At 47.2% G+C, this 19990-nt stretch overlaps 1 long non-coding RNA gene across 1 annotated transcript; it reads right to left on the bottom strand.

Moving 5' to 3' along the window:
- Positions 1-328: 328 nt before the first annotated feature.
- Positions 329-18986, bottom strand: LOC135912155 (uncharacterized). The gene is made up of 2 exons (XR_010567567.1): positions 18851-18986; positions 329-1374 (listed from the first exon to the last, which is right to left on the bottom strand). It is a non-coding gene; the product is annotated as an uncharacterized lncRNA (long non-coding RNA).
- Between the last annotated feature and the right edge of the window lie 1004 nt (positions 18987-19990).

The raw sequence follows: 19990 nt of genomic DNA, 5'->3' as shown, positions 1-19990 counted from the left end.
CGAAATCCGGAAAATCAGTCGGCGACTGTGTCTGTAAACCGAGCAGCGCAACATGAATTAAACTGGAGTGTCCTTTGATATGAATGCCCGACATTTTTTCAGTCGCAAGATTTAAAAAGAAAATACATTTTAAGAGATACGAGAAAGGCTTTGTGTCAAACGCGCAATAACAACGTCTAGCCTAGCGCAAGGCCACAACAAAGTCACGATGACCAAGCGAGAAAACAAGCTCGGCCTGATAGGCGGGGCGAATTATTAACCCATATGCGATGAGAAGAATGAGCTGTAAAAAAGAACCGTAAGAAAACCCGATATATACGAAAGCAACTGAAACACGACGCCTGACTTTATTAACAAAACGGAGCAGGACAACATGTATTCAAAGCATAAAAAGCATGAAATTTGTAATTCGGAGTGAACGACGAAAAAAAAAAGAAGTAATGGATTGGTTCATTTCCAGAGGAAAGAATGCTGGCCGTTCATCCACCGCAATAAAAAATTAAATAATGTAGTTTTACGTGCCAAAACCACTTTTTGATTATGAGGCACGCCGAAGTGGGGCACTCCGGAAATTTCGACCACCTGGGGTTCTTTAACGTACGTCTAAATCTAAGCACGCGGGTGTGTTCGCATTTCGCCCCCATCGAAATGCAGCAGCCGTGGCGGGGAGATCAATCCCGTGAACTCGTACTTAGCAGCCTACCACCATAGCCACTAAGGAATCACGGCGCGTACGCGCCAATACCAGTTGGTCCATTCGGCATCGGTCCAGTTTCGCTGCGAAATCCACTCGTTAAATTCTGCGTCGGACCAGTTTCCCTGGAACCTCGGCCCTAACAACTCCCGGGCGGACATTATTCGCCGGCAGGTGCCACCACCATCCGCTATGTGGGGCTGGCGGAGTACGCATGTACATTCGGCCGGACATCTGGTGCCCAACATGGTGCTGCACTCACCGCCGCACTCGGCAGTCCCGTATGGCATGCAGAAGCCCAAAGCATCGAAGCCGTCATAGATGCAGGTACACCCGCTTTCACAGTAGGTCTTCAAGAGGGGGCCGCAGCCACCGCCGCATTTGGGTTGCTCCAACATGGGCCAGCAGAGACCCGCGTTGGTTTTGTAGCCGAAGAATCTGAGGCATCTACACCCGGCCTCGCATTCGGTCCCGCTCTCACCCCCGCATACACTTCCACACTTGGCCGAGCCGCGTCCCCGTCTGTATTCCCGGATTTCCAAGGCCAGCACGCCGCACGACCCCGCCAGCAGCAGGACTATCAGGAGACGGCGCCCCGAGGACACGGAGTGAGAAGCCACGGTGTACGGAGACGGAACCCACAAGCTGGTACCAGTCCGGTTAAGCCCTCCTATCAAAACCTGCAGGTGGAAGCGTACAGTGAATTGAGCCACTGAATAAACTAAAGCAGAGACCGGTTGCATGTGTCGCTTCACAGTGAAATGTACTGTGCATTGCTCTCTTTTTTTTTGAATATACATAATTTTGAAAAATGGCCTGTTGCGGAGAGCGGAATTCTTAGTCTTTGAGCTGGTTTACTCGTACAGGCTCATATTACTTTCAGAGAAATGAAAATGAAAAATTGAGTAACTCGGAAAAAGCAGTCAATTTCCTTATTATTTACTTTATGGCACATATTGCAATCCACGAATTGTAGACAACGAGTTCGCAAGGCATAGGGCGACCTTTCAGTGAGACACCAGTTTCAACCAGTTTACAGATCTTCTGAAATTTGCCAAGATAAACATAGATGTTTCAAATACCTTTGTGTTTCAGTGCATAAAAAGGCATTATGTTGAAATATGTGGGCCGAATAACAGAGCATTTTAACGGCAATCTGTCGCCGCTTCTTTCTAACATTGGACTCCTGGGTCTCCCAGGGCAGCTGGGGAGCATACCCAACCTACGTCATGCACTATACGCAGACGATAAGACCTTATGGAAGGGCACGGACTCGCTCGGAGGCCTGCAAGACACCTTGCAACTGGCAGCGGACACGGTAAACAAATATGCAAAGGAGAGCGGGCTTGTCTGCTCGCCTCAAGAGCCAAAGATTCTTTGGTCCAACGGCGTCGCACCAAGAAGGATGAAGATAACATACATATCATCCTAGATGGACCGGTTATAAAGCCCTGCAGGACCCTCAGAATCCTTGGACTACTCATACAAGCTGATGCCGGGGCCGCATTAAGAAAAATGGGGGCCCTAAGCTTATGCGCATGTAGGCCCCCTTTCATTTATACTGACCCCCCCTTCCCCCTGTCACCTGCTACGCTACTGGAAATATGCCGTTTCAATATAATTCCACCAAAATAAAAAGAACGAAGTGCGATCAACGGGATTGTTATTATTGTTATTATTATAAGGAAAGCAACAAAACTTCCTTGAAACGCGTGCTGTTGTAAACACTAACACATATGTTCACTTCGTGCTTAATCTGCATTCTCTTTTCAGCAAAAGTTAGGCTTTATGGAAACGTTTAGTGCACTCAAGACGAACAAGAACGTAGAAAAGACAACACAGCTCAGATGTCGATCCTTCTGAACCTAGGCTTTGTTTGCATCACTAAGTTTAATCCCCTGAGGAGACGCATTTTTGTATCAACAACATCCTTTATTAAAATTCAAGCATCAGACTGCAGTAATCGTTATACACGTTTCTCTATAAATATGCAATACATATGTACAATACTTAAGGCAATACAAACACCATAAAAATGCACTAGAATACAGATGAAAATTACCAACTGTAATTACAAAACACAATTTGAAAATATTTTCGTTAATGGTAACCCAAGAAAGGACGACACCAAATAAACGTGGCACTATCAAAAACAACAAAAATACAGTTCTTTATAAGCACGCTAAATATCACAAGAAGAACAAACAAGAGACGAACAACGAAAATTTGCATGTCTTGAATTACACTGCTCAGCATTTCACTGGCAACGTGGAGGCTGGGAGGCATCACAATGAACTTATTGGAACTATTCATGTATAGCGCAAACAGTCCTCTTTTAAAATGGCATCTTTCGCACCTTCACTTTGGCGAAATCAGATATAGTCTTTTCGAAGGATAGATCACGGAGGAGGTCACTTTGAATGGACATGATAGCAAGCGAGTTCACCATGTCGTCAAGGAGGCTCGAACGAAGGCGAATTTTTATCAGCCACAACTTGGAAAACAATCATTCCGTCTCACAGTTTGCCACGGCTATGCTTAAGTACATTCGCAAAGCAATAGAAAGGTTCGGAAACACATCAATAGGCTTTCTTTTGTGCAGCAACTTCATTATTCCCAGGGGAGTCGTGTCCTGGCACACAGAGTTGTGCAGAAAGTTCGCAAACTGAACGACTCAGCGGAAAACGCTGGCTCCAAATAATTTTTGTAGGTTTTCACCAACTTCTCAGCCTGTTGTGCCAGAGAGACCTCGTCCCAACTAACTTATGTCAGCAATTTTAAGAATACGAACCTATCGCAGGGTTCAGTGTATGCAGCCTTTCGCACTCTCAAAGCAGAGCCTAGACTGTCAAGTACAGCACTGTAGGTATCTACGATAAACTTTTTTCTACCTTGTAGCCCACAATCGCTTTTTCCGTCGGAGTGCTTGCTCAAAACGATACGTTTGCCCTCACCCTGACAACATTGCTTGGTACTTAGCGGGCGTGCTCTCTTTTCGAAGGTATCAAAGAGAGGTCGCAAAGAATTAACAAAGCCTTCTAGAGAGCTCAGCAGGTCTACAGCAGTTGAAGTGTCTAGGCCTGGTTTCTGAAGTGCTACGCTCGTTTTGTGAGAGCTCTCCAAGATTTCATTCCATAAAATCGCCACGAATGCAGTCTCTAGTTGTTTCATTTTCTTGAAGAGACATTGCGCTTAGTTCCTAGTGCTACTGTTTTCTTCCTCGTTCTTTGATATAGCTTCAAGGCAACACAATACTGCATTGAATTTTTTCAGAATGGCCTTATATGATTGAGCGTGTCTTGACCACCTGGTCTCAGAGAGACTTTTCAAAACAAGCTGCTGGCCAGTTCCGCCCATGCTGTCTAAAAGATACCTCCATCAATTTGGTGAGGCAGCAAAGAACACATACAGTCTCTGAATTACAGTGAAGAATTTGACTGCCTCAAGGCAACTGTCAACGCTACACGCGCCAACCAAGGGAATGACCAGCACAAGGGACGTAGAATGCCAATTCGTTCAGGTGTTTGATTTGAGCTTGCGGTCTCTTATATTTTCCTGACATATTACTCCCATTATCATAAGCTTGGCCCCTACAATCATAAATTGAGATGCCATTGGTCGTCAAGAGGGACATCACGGTACCGAAAAGATAAAAGCCGGTATGTGATTCAATTGGAACAAATCCAAGAAAGCGTTCGTACACTTTCCCATTTAAATAGTATCGTAAAACAACTGACAGCTGATCAACTTGAGTAAGGTCTGGAGTCAAATCAGCAATTAAAGAGAAGTATTTTGCACGTTTCACTTCGTCAACGAGACGTTCCTTGACAGCCTTTGCCATGTGCTTGATAAATTCATCAGAAATGGTTTTTGACAGATACGATGGGTGAACTTTTCATTTGTTCCGGTAGCGTTTGATGTGCTCCTCTAGATATGGATCAAACTTGGCAGTGGGCTCAAGCACTCCCATATAATTGCCATTTCTCGGTGAACCAAAAATCTCCCCACTGCCCCTAAACGCTAGGTTGCGCTCAGCTGGAAGCTTAACTACAACGACTATGCGCTTCAACATTTCTGTCCAGTAAGCGGTCTCAGTGACAAGATGCTTAACCAGCTCCTTGTCGATTGTGCCGCTCGAGTTAGAGAGGGATAGCCATGCTGCCACGTACTTCCGGTGGTCGACGCTATTTTCATGTGAGAAACCTTGTCTTCTGCTCTTTTCTAATCAGAAAAGCGGTGCGTAGTGAAAGCACTTGGGTTGCTTGAAATCGAAAATAGTTTGCACATGAAACAGTAAACGGAACCTTCGGACTCCGAGTATATTAACAAGTGTCGCTCGTACGCCTCCCCATTTATAGTCTTTTGCACGAAAAGATGAGGTGACATATAGCGATTCTGAGTTTTGTTTTGCCTTTCGGAAGACGGAAAATTTTCTGCCCGATTTCGAAAATACAATAGGCCTTTTTCAAGGCATACACTCCGAAAGCTGTCAGTAATACCGTCCGGTCACTTAGCAGGGTCACTTCGGAGAATCTCGCAACGTACCTCTTGCTGCGGGGGTGTATGTACTTTGTTGCCGCAACGATTAGCCGTCTGATTCGTCCTCTGGAGGCACACTTTGTGGGTGGGAACATGATTATTTGAAGCGAAACTGTGCTGTTTTCTGGCGCTCGTCAGTAGAAGGAGGCTCATCGGGGAGTTTTGGCACCGGTTGATCAGCAGTAGTATAAATCGGGCGTGGCGGACCGGACATCTGGAGCTCTGGGGCAGGGGCCCGGCCGAGTAGCATAACCGTTGCTGACTCAGGAAAAGGACAGGGATCGGAAAGCGTCGGTTGCTGGGAAATATGGACGACCGAGGTTGGCACCGTTTTCACAGGATCCAGACAACCAAGATGAGTCAAACCTTGCTTCTTGCCAGGAAACCAAGGTGATGTCAGTTGGCAAGTCCTCCACAGAAGCACAGTCGGTACTATTGGGAGTTGGACACGGACTCTGGGTAGAGCGATCATACTGTTCCGCGGAAGCTGCATTCAGTAGGTGCTTTGCCATCTTTGGTAGCTTCTTTTCACGCTCTTCTCTTTCTAACTTCGTCTTTCATTTAGACGCACAACTTTGATGCTTCCGGCTGAGCATTTTCGCATGAATGGATGCTAATTGTTCACCGGGCACTTCGTCAGTCCGACGCGACCGCAGTGTGTCCAACGGTGGTCGCCCCGATGACTGGCGCACGCTGCCTGGATGGTGCGTGGTTGGCCGGGAATGGTGCGTCCCCCGGGAGCTCCTTAACAGGCGGGCTTATGCAAGCTTAACCGGCAGCTCGGGGCTGAATCGCAGCCTGCGATCAACTTCCTTTCATAGACGTAGAAATTCCCTCCTTCTCCGTACAAATTCTCTCCTCCCGTTCCGGTCTCGTCTTCCTATTGGCTAGGAGCAATCGTCTGTTTGGGGAGGTTCTCAATTTTCTTTTGCCCCGTTGAAGCCGAGAGCGAGAACGAAGGGGAGAGGGTGACTCCTAGCGCAGGCGAAGTTACGCGCCCTCCGTCGCCTCTGAGTCATCTTTTTCGGCATCTTTCTGGAAAGTTTGGCGGCCAGTCTCACCTTTTTTCGTCGAGCGTGCGCGAGGGTGCGCAGCCACTAGGCAGGAATGTGACGTGGAATCAGGCCTTTGGGTCCAGCTCTCCAACTTGCCCCTTCACTCTTCCACAACCCTAGCCTGAACAGTGAACATTCCATGCCCTACGGCACGTGGACAGAAGCACGAGTGACGTCTTCTTTCATTTCCTGCCTATATTCTGCCATTAGACATCATCATCTGCTATCGGACTCATCCTCACTCGCCCAAATTACCATCACCGTAAAGTCGAATGTCATGCACTGTTGGCTACTGCAGCACATCCTTTTTATGAGAAGGACAACGGCTGAACTATTTGAGAGGTGGAGGGTGGCATGAGTGTGACGAAGGGCAAGGGAGATTTAGGTCCTCATCCCACATCACATGTTTTAGGTGTTTCTTCCTTGCTCCTCCTTTCCAGTCAGCACTGGACAGACGGACTGACAGGAAACCACGAAAACTCGCCGAAGCAAACGCACCGCGCTTCGTGAGAAAGAGGGCCCCGCCGAGGTGGCGGGGGATTCCTGTTTTTACAGCTTGACAAGCTCTCCCCAAATGATAAGGCTAAACGCATGCTGTTACATTAGGCGGGGGCCCCGTCTGCTCGTTCTGGTTTGCTCGCTTTGTACATGTCGCTCGTAGTTCCGTTGCCCATGGTTCCATATACTAAGCAGGTTAAAATAAATGGGCCCCCTTCTCCTACTGTCCGAGGTGAGGCCCTGGGCTGCAGCCCCCTTAGCCCACCCCCTAATCCAGCGCTGGTTGATTCACTATGCGACCTGATGCTCCAACGCCTCGACAGGACGACGCAGCATGTCTTAAAAATAATTCATAGCATAACAAACAGACACCGATGCATGAAAGGCAATGACACCATCCACCTCATTCGAGCCTCTAGCCTCTCTAGAGTGACGTCGGCAGCGCCGTACGTGGTACCAGCAAAAATCGACAAACTAAGCACAGTCATTCGAAAATCCACAAAGCAAAAAATAAGCCCTTGGTCTCCCTATGAGAAAGTCCGCAGACAGCCTTCTCCGTGTGGGTCTCTATAACGCGATTGAAGAAATAATGCAGGGCCACTTCTCCAGACCGGAACAGGACAGCAATTTCATAAACAAGTCAAGTGGAACTCCCCTGCAGATGCTAAATCCCGGACAAATTCCAGAAGATTGGCGACATCCCTCACCAAATGATATGCTCCCTGCCTATCACCAAGGGCAGCTCGAAGGAAGAGCTAAGGCGGCGGGCAGGACTTGCGGGCCTCTCCAGGAGGTAGTTTACACAGATGCAGGCGCATACTGTGGCAGAAGAGCTATAGCAGTCGGGGTGACGACAAAGACGGATCTCCTCGTCAGCGCCACCATACCAGATGGAACAACACAGAAAGCAGAGGAATTAGCACTAGCATTAGCCCTCACACAGACTACGGCAACAGTCATTATAACTGGTTTCCATGAAGTGCGCAGGAGCTTTACGTCGGGCTGGGTGGCACTCTGCCCTCCATAGATCCCAAGGCGAGGGAAAACGTTCGACCAGTCATCGTAGCCGAGCCAACTTTTAGCGGGAGGACTTACACACACGCTTCTGCACATGTTTCACGGTCCCCACCGAGGCGAGACGGTCTTCGCAGATCTCGGGGCTTACGTCTGGAAAGGTGCGTGGTACGGAGCCGCCAAATGCGTTCCTTAGGGGACTCCCCCGCTCACGGCAGACCAGATCGGCAGTGGCGTGTTCAGAAACAAAGCCTGGTTCGTCGGTCTCATATCGGCAATCCCGCGACGAAGAGTCGCGGACGCGGCGTATTGTCCTCCGCACACAGTACACTTAGTGGCGCCGTTTGGCGAGAGGATGGCGGCGGCTTTCCTGAAAATGTAGACACCGCTGTCACACCTGGCTGGCAAAACTTTGCATGTTAGCACCTCAGCAAGCCGTTCTTAACAGCGCCTTCATGGCCCGGAAAATGTCGACTGTCCAGCACTGACAACCGCTGGGCAGGAAGAGAGCGGCTGGTGGCCAGGGGGTGATGCCTTGGCTCGCAGCGACCACTTGTGTAATGATGCCACCGCCCAAAAAAATCCAAGGACAGGCAACTGCAAACCGAACGCCACAACATGGCTCTGCGCCGAGATGACGTACCTGGATCCCACTTTAGACCCGCTATATAGGCTTCCAAAAGAGAAAAATATAAGTGCAGAAACAAAAAATGCTGCATTACGCTGTGCCAATTTTTGAACTAATATCGTGCTGACAAATTGAACAATCATGGAGGGAACCCTGCTAAATGAGAGGGGATCTTCTTGGTTTAACAAAATTAACAAAACAACCCTAAAATTTAGGCGGACCCTTAAACGCAGAGTTCAAATTAGCCTTCTCAAACCATCCGCATTGCTATGCAACTTTCCCTTCTTATATCTAACAAAGAAGTTGTACTCTTCGAGAGTGAGGCTCCATCGGAGCAAGCGGCCATTTTTGTGGGACATTTGATTGAGCCACGTCAGAGGACAGTGGTCGGTCTCGAAGATGAACTTCGCTCCATACAAGTAACACGACAACTTCTGGGAGCCAAAACTAAACAAGCGCATTCCGTCTCTGAAGCGCTGTAGGCTTCCTCTCTTACATTTAGTTTACGGCTGGCATAGAGGATAGGATGCTCCTCGTTATCGTCGCCGACCTGACTAAGTACCACGCCCTACCTCTGCCGCTTGCGTCGCATTGAACTATGAATTCCTTTTTGTAGTCTGGCGCACGAAGCGCAGGACCAGAAACCAATAGCGTTTTCAAACTTTGGAAAGCGTTCTCTTTGTCTTTATCCCAGTGTACGTTACTCGGTACTCCCTGTCGGAGGGTGTCCGGTAAAGGATTAGCCATTTGCGAGTAATTCGGAATGTACCGTTGATAGTACCCCGCAAGTCCCAAAAATGAACGAAGGTCTGTTTTCATGCGCGGCTAAGAAAATTGTCCAATCGTAGCTATCTTCAGCTCGGCCGGCCGTCTCGTGCCCTGGCCAACAACATGGCCCAGATAAGCAACCTGCGAACAACCATATCTACACTTTTCCGCTTTCATCGTTAAGCCGGCTTCCCTCAACCGTGAGAACACCTGTTTGAGGTGTTGTTCCCAGCTGTCCGAAAAAATTGCTACATCATCAAGATATGGGAAGGCGAACTCCTGCAAGTCATTTAGGACAATATCCATTAATTTAGAGAAGCTAAACGGCGCGTTCTTCAGGCCGAAGCTGAGTGTGAGAGGGCGAGAAGTGCGTACAGGTGAAATGAATGCGGCATAGCGGCTGGTACTTTTTGAAAGAACTTGCCAGTACCCCCGAACTGGATCCATAGTTGAAATATAGTTAGCAGCGCCAGCTTTTTCAATTCGTTCCTCAATGTTGGGCATCGTGTACAGCTGATCCCTAGTGATGGCATTTAACTTCCTGTAGTCAACACACGGATGAGGGTCCTTGTTAGGGGTTTCTATCAGTATTAGCGGTGACGTGTAGTCACTCTCAGCGGGCTCAATAACTCCCAACTCTAGCATGCGCTGTATCTCTGCCTCCATAATCTCTCTCTGTCTTGGAGACACCCTGTTACTGGTTCGGTTGATGTCAGCTCTATTTCATGCGTTATTAGTTCGGTTCTACCTGGCCGATCGCTGAACCTGTCGATATAATACCCTAACCCCTCTTTTAGCTCATCTAGCTGCTCGGGTCATAGAGCGTGCGAGATTACCGAGTGTTCTACTTCTTCTTCTAGGCCGATTTCGAAGTTGGAGGTCGCCCTATACTCCTTAAACTTGGTACTAGTGCCATCGTGCTCTTTGATGGCATAGTTAACGACTCCGCTGCGCTCTACATACGGCTGCAGCAAGTTGCAGTGATATATCCTCACCTCCTTCCTGCGACAGGGCATTTTCAGAGCATAGTTAGTATCTGAAAGTTTGTGCAACACTTTAACGGGCCCGTCCCAGTGAACTTCAAGCTTGTTCTTTTTCGAAGGCTTGAGGATCATTACCTGGTCTCCGGCGTTAAACGTACGAAGCCTCGCATTCTTGTCTAAACAGAATTTGGCGTTCTTTTGAGCTACTCCCATGTTCTTTTCGACTAGTTCTTGTGTTACGCTTAGCCGTTCCAGCAGATTTAGCACGCATTCCACCACTGTTGGACTCTCTCCTCTTTCCTCCCACATCTCTCTTAATATTCTTAGTGGAGAACGAGTGTCCTCCCATACACTAGTTCCGCTGGCGAGAACCCTGCCGCTTCATGTGGAACCATTCGCAAAGCAAACAAAGTTGCCGGCAGACAGTTCTCCCAGTCTTCCTTGTGCTCGTAACAGAGCGCACGCAAAACTCGCATAAGTACTGAATGCCACATCTCTACACTGTTTGACTGAGTGTGATAGACGGAACTGTGTATCAACTTTACCCCGCACTTTTTCAAGAATGTGAAAGTCAGTGCGCTCGTGAATACTGACCCTTGATCTGCCTGAATTTCGGCTGGAAACCCAACTCCTGCAAATACTGTAAAAAGCGCGTCTATTGCTTCCATGGAGCTGCGCTCATTCAGAGGGATTGCTTCTGGAAACTTTGTAGCCGGACACAGCATGGTTAACAAGTACCTGTAACCCGATTCTGTTTTTGTTAGAGGGCCTACCGTGTCTATCGCAAGTCGTCTGAAAGGTTCTGTTATTAAGGACACTACCTTTAGCGGAGCTGTCCATATGTCTCCTGGTTTACCCGAGTGCTGGCAGGCGTCGCATGATCTTACAAAGTTTTCTGCGTCTTTGAAACAGCCAGGCCAGTAGTATTCCATAAGCAATCTTTCCTTTGACTTGTTTATGCCTAGGTGACCGGACCCCTCATTTCCATGACAGAGACTCAAAAGGTCCTCCCTGTACTTAGTGGGTAAGACTAACTGATCTAGAATCCTACCCTTTCGATCTCTGTAGTGCCGATAGAACAATCCTCCTCTCTCTTGTATCGTCACGTTGCGCCTAGCAATGCCTTCTTTAGCTGTGTGGTGTAATTTAGCTAAGCTGTCATCATTCTTTTGCTCAGCTGCCAGTGACTCTCTGTCCACACGTAAGAGCTGATCAAAGTTTTTTGAGGCCGGTGATAGTAACGACCGTGTCTCACTTGCGAGTGCATCAGTGCGCTCTTCCTGCAGGGGTGAACTTTGACACCCTAGTGATACGCTCTCGTTGAGCTGGTCAGCTGGTAGCCTTTCCTCAACAGTTTTTTTTGTCCCTCGGGCCTAGCTCGGATTCCCGTATTGAAGTTATCTTTTTTCCTGCTTCCGCTGGAGCAGCTTGTGCATTTTCAGGCGAAAGCGACGCGATTTTTCGAGCTTGGCCTCCGGTCAATGCCTCCCAGTTTAAGCCTTTGTCACGCAGTCACAGATTCGAAAAGAATGTAAGGGTACTGCAGTGAGAAAAATTTGGAAACTGCAGCCTCGGTCACTAGCTCCCCGAATGGTCCACTGATTTTGACTTTGGCCATGGGCAGACACACGCTGTGTTCTTCTACAACTTGTTTGATTCATGCTACTTCTCCAGTGAAGGCATCAACCATCACGTAAGACGGATGGCCAATGTCTATCGTGGCGGCACTGTCTCTTAGCACCCGATATGGTTTGCCATTAACTTGCAGGTTGTGAAGATAGGGGCTTAAAAGTTCCATACTCTCGTCCTTTTCATCTACGTAGGAAAAAACTACGCTAGGCTTTCCGCAGTTCACAGAGATATGTCCCACTCTGTGGCACTTATAGCGGCGGATCGGTCTAAAAGATTGGAATTTTCTTTTTTGCTCTTTATGTACGGTTTCCCCGTTAGGTTTCTCCTCGCTCTTTTCTGCGGGCTTTTCCTCCACGTCAACAGGCTCCGGTCGTCTAGTCTGCGAACCCCTTTTGAACGGAAATGGCTTCCGCGGTCCATTTCGACTGTCCCAATTACCGTCCTCGGCGTTCAGCTTTCTGCGCGTTGCGTATTCTTCGGCTAATTCCGCCGCCCTTTCCATAATGTTTGCATTTCCTCTGTCTTCCACCCACACCTTTACTTACAGCTTGGGGGATGCTTTTGTAAAACTGCTCTAGACACATGTATTCAATGATAGTGTCTCTGCTCTCGTACGCTTCCGCACTTTTCAACCACTCGACTAGGTTTGCCTTTGAGCTATATGCAAACTCCGGATACCTCTCGCTATATTTCTTGCCTGTGCTTCTAAACCTTTGCCGAAAAGCTTCGGCTGAAAGGCGGTATTTCTTCAGGAGGCTAGCCTTAATTTTCGCATAATCGTATGCATCCTGTGCACTGAGTCTGGCAATTACTTCGGCTGCCTCACATGGCAACATAGACAGCAACCGCTGTGGCCATGTACTCGGACCGAAGTTAATCTTCTCGCAAGTCCTTTCATAATTGCTTAGGAACAAGGCTATGTCGGTTCCGACCTCAAATGGCTGTAATAGCCTGTCCATGCAGTATGATTCTACCTCACTTGATCGTCCCAGAGCCCCTTCACTTCCGTGAGACAACTCCAAATATTTGCTTTCAAGGTCAAGTTGCATTTTTGTTAACTCGCGATCTTTATCGCATTCCTCTTTTTCTCGGTCCAGTTCTTCTCTGTCCCGTTCTTCTCTCTCTCCGTCCCGTTTCTCTCTTTTTTTCGGAAGTTCCAATCGCATTTCAATTTCTTCCTCACTGGCCTGTTCGGAAATTAGCTCCAATAATTCCGATTTTAGATTTTCCTTGCGTATATCTAGGCCCAGTTCCTCACCAACAATTAACAATTCGTCTCAGCAGTGTCCCTAACTCCGCGATTGCTGCACAATTGCCTTGGCCCTGCTCGCTAAACCTACCTAGGAAAACACAACCTAGCTAACGATCAACAATCTAGCTTGCCTACTGTTCTAAACAGAACAACTACAAAATGAAGCCTAGAGAGTCAAAGCAAGAACCAAGCACTCACCGCAGACACAGCACCACGTCGAAAAGTCCGTCTCACCGCTGTCAGCCAGTTGTAAGGGTTGGGAGGTCAATCCCACCGCTCGTAACCAGTTGTCAAGATTGGAGTCGGACATGAATTAGATGGTAGCTGGCCCATGCCGTCGTCCAACTTATCCACGCTGAGAGCGTTGTTGAAGGGAAGGACTGCTTCTCATCGAGATTTAGGAATATGGGTTTATATCCAGTATCTATATAAAGACATTGCAGTTCATCAGTCTAGCATGACTGCGAGAGAAAGTACACTAAGCAGCCGCACAACAGCTGTTATAAACACTCTGTCCTCCCTAGATCCCAAGGTGAGGGAAAACGTTCGACCAGCCATCGTAGCCAAGCCGCCTTTTAGCGGGAGGGCTTACACACACACACCTCCGCACAGGTTTCACGGTCACTACCGAGGCGAGACCGTCTTCGCAGAACTCGGGGCTTACGTCTGGAAAGGTGCGTGGTACGGAGCCGCCAAATGAGTTCCTTAGGGGACTCCCCCGCTCAGGGCAGACCAGATCGACGGTGGCGTGTTCAGAAACAAAGCCTGGTTCGTCGAACTCCCCTCGGCAATCCCGCGACGAAGAGTCGCGGACGTGGCGTATTGTCCTCCGTACTCAGTAGACTTTGTGGCGCCGTTTGGCGAGAGGCAGGCGGCGGCTTTCCAGAAAATGTAGACGCCGCTGTCGCACCTGGCTGGCAAAACTTTGCATGTTGGCACCTCCGCAGGCCAGTTTTAACAGCCTTGACCTGCCTTAAGGAGAATAATTCCGCCCCAACTTGCTCGAATCCAGACGTTTGTTCATATATATCTTCGTCACCTAACTTCTTTTCTCAAAGTGTTCCCCTAGACCCTTCGATGTTTCCTTCGCTCATCGTTGAAGTCACATGCAATGCCAGATTACTTACTTTCGCCATAAAAGGGGCCTACGTTCCACCGTCGGTCGCACCCCCAGTTGAACTTTTATAGTCTTCTCGCCACCATGCTCTGCTCCTTTGCCGCCTCCTGAGATTTGAGTCCTGGAGGCAAATCCGTTTGCTGAAAGACTGCCTGCTTGTAGCCTGTGACAAGTAGCCCTTCCCCTCCCCCCTCGCGTGGACAATCCCTCGCCAGGTTTCGTGAAGAACTTCAGACGGTGACACAGGCGTCGGAATTCTTTTCGAAAAAAAAAAAACTCTTCCAGAACTACTGAAGAACTGAGCTTCTGAAAAGCGTAATAGTAGAGCGAAGAAAATAAGTGATACCGACGTGCCCAAGTTTGTAGAAGACGTCCTTAGCTTGAGTCCCAAGCTCTGTATTGCCCTGAGGCCATTCAATACTGTGCTTCTCGCATTGGGGCGACCACAGCCAGAAAAGCCACCCCACCTGAATCGGATCGCATTATCTGGGGCAGCGTTGATGGTCCCCCACAAATGTTGATGAGGGTCAAATAGCGTGCCGTTTTTGAGGTGGTGACAGTACTAAAAGAAAGAAAGCTAAACATATTCAATTGGACAAAGAGGGAGGCTTTGTCATGCTCACGTTTGATGTCTACTGCAAAAAAGCGGATTACGCTATCAACGAAACCTTTGTTCCAGCCAAAAGGTTTCTCTCGAGCAAGACGAAGAAGAAAGTGCTCGAGCTTTGCGAGGCTGCGGGCTCATCAGAGCTCGCCTACTCTGCGAAATGTACTAAATTTCTGCGCCTCACCGCCTCTTCACTGTAAAAACCCGCAAGGACTCCCTCCCGTTTCGAGTGTTGGTGACGGAGAGAGGAACTTGGCAGCAGTGTGTGGGGACTTTCCTTTAACAAGGCCTCTCGCTGCTGAACGTCAACAACCCGTTTGTCGTGAAAGGGCCAGGTGAGGTATCTGAATTCCTCGAGGCCTCTTGTCAACCTTCCATATACGAATTTTCCGTAGGCATCAAGGAGCTCTATTATTCCTTGCCGCACGCTGCGCCCGCGGAAGTAGTTCAGGCTGGAATTGACGACTATGGGGCTATTCGTTTCTACAACACTGTCATCTCCCGAATTAACAAATTTATTGACGTATTAGCCTTATATGTAGCGTCCACAGTTGTTAATCACAACGGGAAGTTCTTCGTGCAAAAGGCCGGCATATACATTGGGTCACCTCTCGCAGCAGTGTGAATTCACGTTCTGCTAGCCGAGTTTGACAGAAACCTTGAAAACAGCGGGCTCCCCTTTGTGGTCAAAATCTTCCGCTTCGTCGCCGATTACCTCGTCATCTTCAATGGGACTGCAGGAGATGCCACACACAAAATAGAATTGTTTTTACAATTCTGCTTAGCGTTACCTGGTCTAACTCTCACCTGGGAAATCCCTGGTAATGATCACATCCGCTTTCTTGATATGGATTTGCATTTCGCCCAAAGCATGCCATCTGGATGTACACCCCGAGGTCGAAAAAACGCCTTCTTTCATTTGACTCCACCCACTCCAAGTATCTGAAACGTGCGGTTGCACTCATCGCTATGGAAAAGGCACTTACACGGTCAAGCCCACCTAGAATGGCACAGAGCCTTGCTTCGCAAGTCAAGCAATTTGAAGAAGCAAGTTTCCGTAATTTTTAATAGACCTTGCGCAATACCTGCTGCATCAACTACAAAGAAACAGTGTTGCACTACCAAAATATAACGACAGGAAAAAAAAAACACTGTCATCCCGTATGTGCACCTAGGATCAGATAGAATCAAGAAGGCTGGGGGACGCACCGTAGTTAGGGTTATATTTTCGGCCCCCAATTAACTCGGTAGGTTGTGCAAGCGCGTGAATGTGAGTGGTGAATGACCCAAATCCTGCAGCATGAATCACGTCGGAGGCTATCTGACATGCAAGCGTGGTGTCATTTGCAAAAATACTTCTGTTTTGTGGACGTGTTTACATAGGCCAGACAGGCCGGATGTATGAATGACCGCCTGCGCGAGCACGACATCAAATGAAATCATACATTGGGCAGCAGTATGGCATTGCACTGCGCCACAGGTACACATGACTGTTCCCTGCTTTTAGACGAGACTGTCATAATCGAAAGATATAGACATAGTTCGCCCGAGAATTTCTCGAAGCATCATGCGTCGAATGGCTTAGTCCCTAATTGCGTAAGCGCCCTTTCCTTGTTGCTGTCGAAAAAAGAACTTTGTTATTCACAACACTAAGAGTTGGAGAGCACCACACTTTGTTATCAATCGTCCTTGCTCCCCTCCCCTCTTTTTTCCCCTTTCCTGACCGACTAGCCTTTGGTGCCCGGAGTGTGCAGCTGTTTCAGTGTCCTATACTATTTTGTTCGCACCTAGATTATAGCGCTTCTTAGCTTTTTATTCTCATCATTTTATTCTTTGATGACCCCTTGGCTAACATCTTTTACCCATTCATGTTTTCATAGTGTAATCACAGCGTTCTGCAGGCACGTGTAGGCATGAACGTGCGTGATGGGGCATCATCTCACATAGTTAGCTATTCAGTGAATTATCATTTGTTGTGGCGCATGCGCCATGACTTGAATGGTGAATGTATATGTACCGGGATTCTTGCAAATAAAATCAGTTTGAAGTAGCGCCTTGTCTCTTCTTTCCCCCGTTCGTGTCTTTGTGCGCTTCAGCTACCTTAAGGTAAATTTTAAAAAAACTGTTTTGAAATAATATGTTCAGGCAGCTTTGGGCAACTATTAGCAATCGAGACAGGGCGATAATTTGATAAATGGTCCAGACCGCCGTTTTTGAGTACAGGAATCACTTTAGCTTGCTTCCACACCTTGGGGAAAGAACCGCTATGAAGCGAAGAGCGAAAAATTAATGTGAGGTATTTTGAATTCCTTTCGGCGTACCGGCACAGAAACTAACTTGGAATGCCAAGAGGCCCGGGCCATTTTTTAGGTTCAAGTTTAGCAAGAGGTTGAGTTCACCTTGTTCGGTAATTTCCACGTCTGAATAGGGGGGCTATCACATATAACAGAGTGTCATAATATTTTGTGAACATACATGCAAAATATGCGTTCAAACTCTCAGCGGCTGCATATTTCTTAGACAGTGCCATTCAGCGATCATTCAACGATGGGTTGATATATACACGAAATTTGTCAGGTGCCTCTCTTACAAGTCTCGGGATTGTAATGCCGAATAACTCTTGTTTAGATTCTTTCAGGAGTTTGAGTTCTTTACCGAGACGTCAAATGGAGGATCGAAGTTGAGTTCTACAATTAATCTTAAAGTTCCTAGTTTTCCGTTTTAGTTGTCTTTTCTCAGGTATAATGTGTCTCTACTTATCCGAGGATTTCTACTACTAGTTCTCTTAATACGCTTACATATCTACTGTTGTATACAAGAGGTGACTAAATTAAAGAAAGCACTCCCAGAGACAGTCTGGGCACTCGTTAAGCTGACAAAGTTCAGAAAATGTCTCAAAAGAGTCTTCGAAAAATGTTAGTGCCCAACGTCAATAGCGCAAGCATAGTTTAAAACGACATTCATGAGAGGAAGGCGCGTGGTGAGGGGGGAAAGGTGTAAAGACGACACTACTAGCTTATGGTCAGAGATACCACACTGGCTTCAGTCAAATAGAAAAGGCATCATGTGACTCTACATAAAACTAAGGTAGTGGATAAATGAAGGACGTACACTGATTCTTGTATCGTCGCCCAACACCTGGCTTAAACTAAAGCACAAATCATGTCCTAGGACTTGTTCATAACTTAGAATTTCTGTTTTTCCAGGAGAGCAATCATTTCAGCTTATTCCAGATAGGTTGAAGTCCCTTACGAGTATAATATCACCATATCGCGTATTGTAATCCAGAAAGTGTCGCAGACCTAAAAGAACTTAAACTGGTGAATTTGGTGGTGTATAAAGCCACCAATGCGGACGGCGTGGTTATCTAAAATTGTCTTGGGGCAAGCCTCAGTGTCAACAGGAGCAAGGATTATAGCAAAATTGATATTATTGCGAATCATTACCGCAACCCCACAACATTTACTATCCCGATCTTTCCTAAACATTACATAAGAATTTGGTGTATCTTCGCTGTATATAATATATTTATGAAGCCATGTCTCGGAAATCACTGTACTGTCTAGTTCATGTTCTAGAATAATTGCTTCGATATCTTCGACCTTATTTAGCATGTGCTTTGCATTCACATTCAATATATTTAAGTTTTTGCTTTCCAAAGTTCACTCAGAATCATTCTATGGGAGTGCAGTACACTCGTATCGCTTATTCGTGTGTCGATGCTCTGCATAAAGAACGTTGTTGACTCTAATTTTATCGTGTAAATGCCTAACTTTGGCTCCCCTTATCCTTTTCTTCTGCGGAGAAGCCCATAGACTATTACGTATTTATACGATTATGCAGGCGAGTCGAGCGCCAAGCGGTAAGTTTTAACGTTTGTTATCCGCTAAAAAGCTGTAGAGAAAGATAAATACGCACATGTGCCAATACTGCGCCTAATGTGACGACCTTTTGTCTGGTTTCAGGTGCGTTACTTCTTTTGCGTCCATTACGCGGTGGCAACAAGCCCGACAGTGCAACTTCGCGTCAAAACTACGTAGGGCCTAAAACTGTCTGAACGCACCTGTTCAGAAACAAGCAGCGGCACATCGTTCCGTGGTGGCGTCATTTGGATAGAGGATGCACTGGGAAGCTCTTGTACGCACGGCTGCGAAAACGTTCTGTGAAAATTTCGCATTTTTATATCATTTTCAAAACAATATATTGCCCTCAGTAGGCCGCAAAAGATGAAGCAAAATAAAGTGGGAGAGTGAACATGCTGTAAACCCAGCTGTGATATGAATATGAAAAAAAAAATACAGCGGCGTCTCCTTTGCAACTATGAACAAGTGGTCACTTAACGAGTTGCCGTAAAGGGTTTATTGTTACACGCACGATCATAAAGCGTTGCGTGGGCACATAGTCGCATCTTTTGGCATTTGAAACCTAATATTGGGATACAAACTGCCGCGTAGAACGAAATCGCGTCAGACGTTTTCAGACTTGTTATAGAAGAAAATGCGTGATCGAAGCCGTCAATGTAATGAACAGTCTCTTTGAGTGGATGCTGCCTCCTTTATTCATTTGTGGTTACGTTAATATATCGAAACTTCATGCGCCTGTTGCGTTTATCAATGGCGCGTACTAGGTGGTCGTGAGTGCAGCGCATAAAGCAAATTAGGAACGAACGCTTCGCAAACATCTCCCGCAATGCACAAACATCTCAATACTGCGACCGCACGTCGAAAGCCACTCTTTCCACATTGAAACAAAAGAACTAAATTAGGGGGTTTTAACTTCCCAAAACCACGATCTGATTATGAGGCACGTCGTAGTAGTGCACTTTGAAATAAATTGGAGCTCCTCGCGTTCTTTGACGTGCACCTAAATCTAAGTACACGGGTGCCTTCGTATTAGGTTCCTATTGACATGCGGCCGCCTTGGCCGACATTTGTTCCCGCAACCTCGTGCTTAGCAGCCCAACACTATATAGCCGCTATGCAACTACGGTCTCTTTCCCTGTCAGTCTAACGAAACGAGAGCCGCGGACGCCAAGGCATTGTCTGCGCATTCTAGGCTGGGCTACTACGTAAAGTGAGCCAACATGCTTTGGCATTGCGCGCAGTTTTTATCGCTTATAAGAGCCGAGGCATGATTAAGTTACTTTATGCAGCGTCATGTAGTGAACCCTATGTAAAAAAAAATGGCATGAATATAGTACATG

Source organism: Dermacentor albipictus, chromosome 8, assembly GCF_038994185.2.
Source record: "Dermacentor albipictus isolate Rhodes 1998 colony chromosome 8, USDA_Dalb.pri_finalv2, whole genome shotgun sequence".
In the NCBI taxonomy this organism is placed as follows: domain Eukaryota; kingdom Metazoa; phylum Arthropoda; class Arachnida; order Ixodida; family Ixodidae; genus Dermacentor; species Dermacentor albipictus.
Note: the sequence above shows the minus strand (reverse complement) of the source record. Positions and strands in the feature narration are given on the sequence as shown.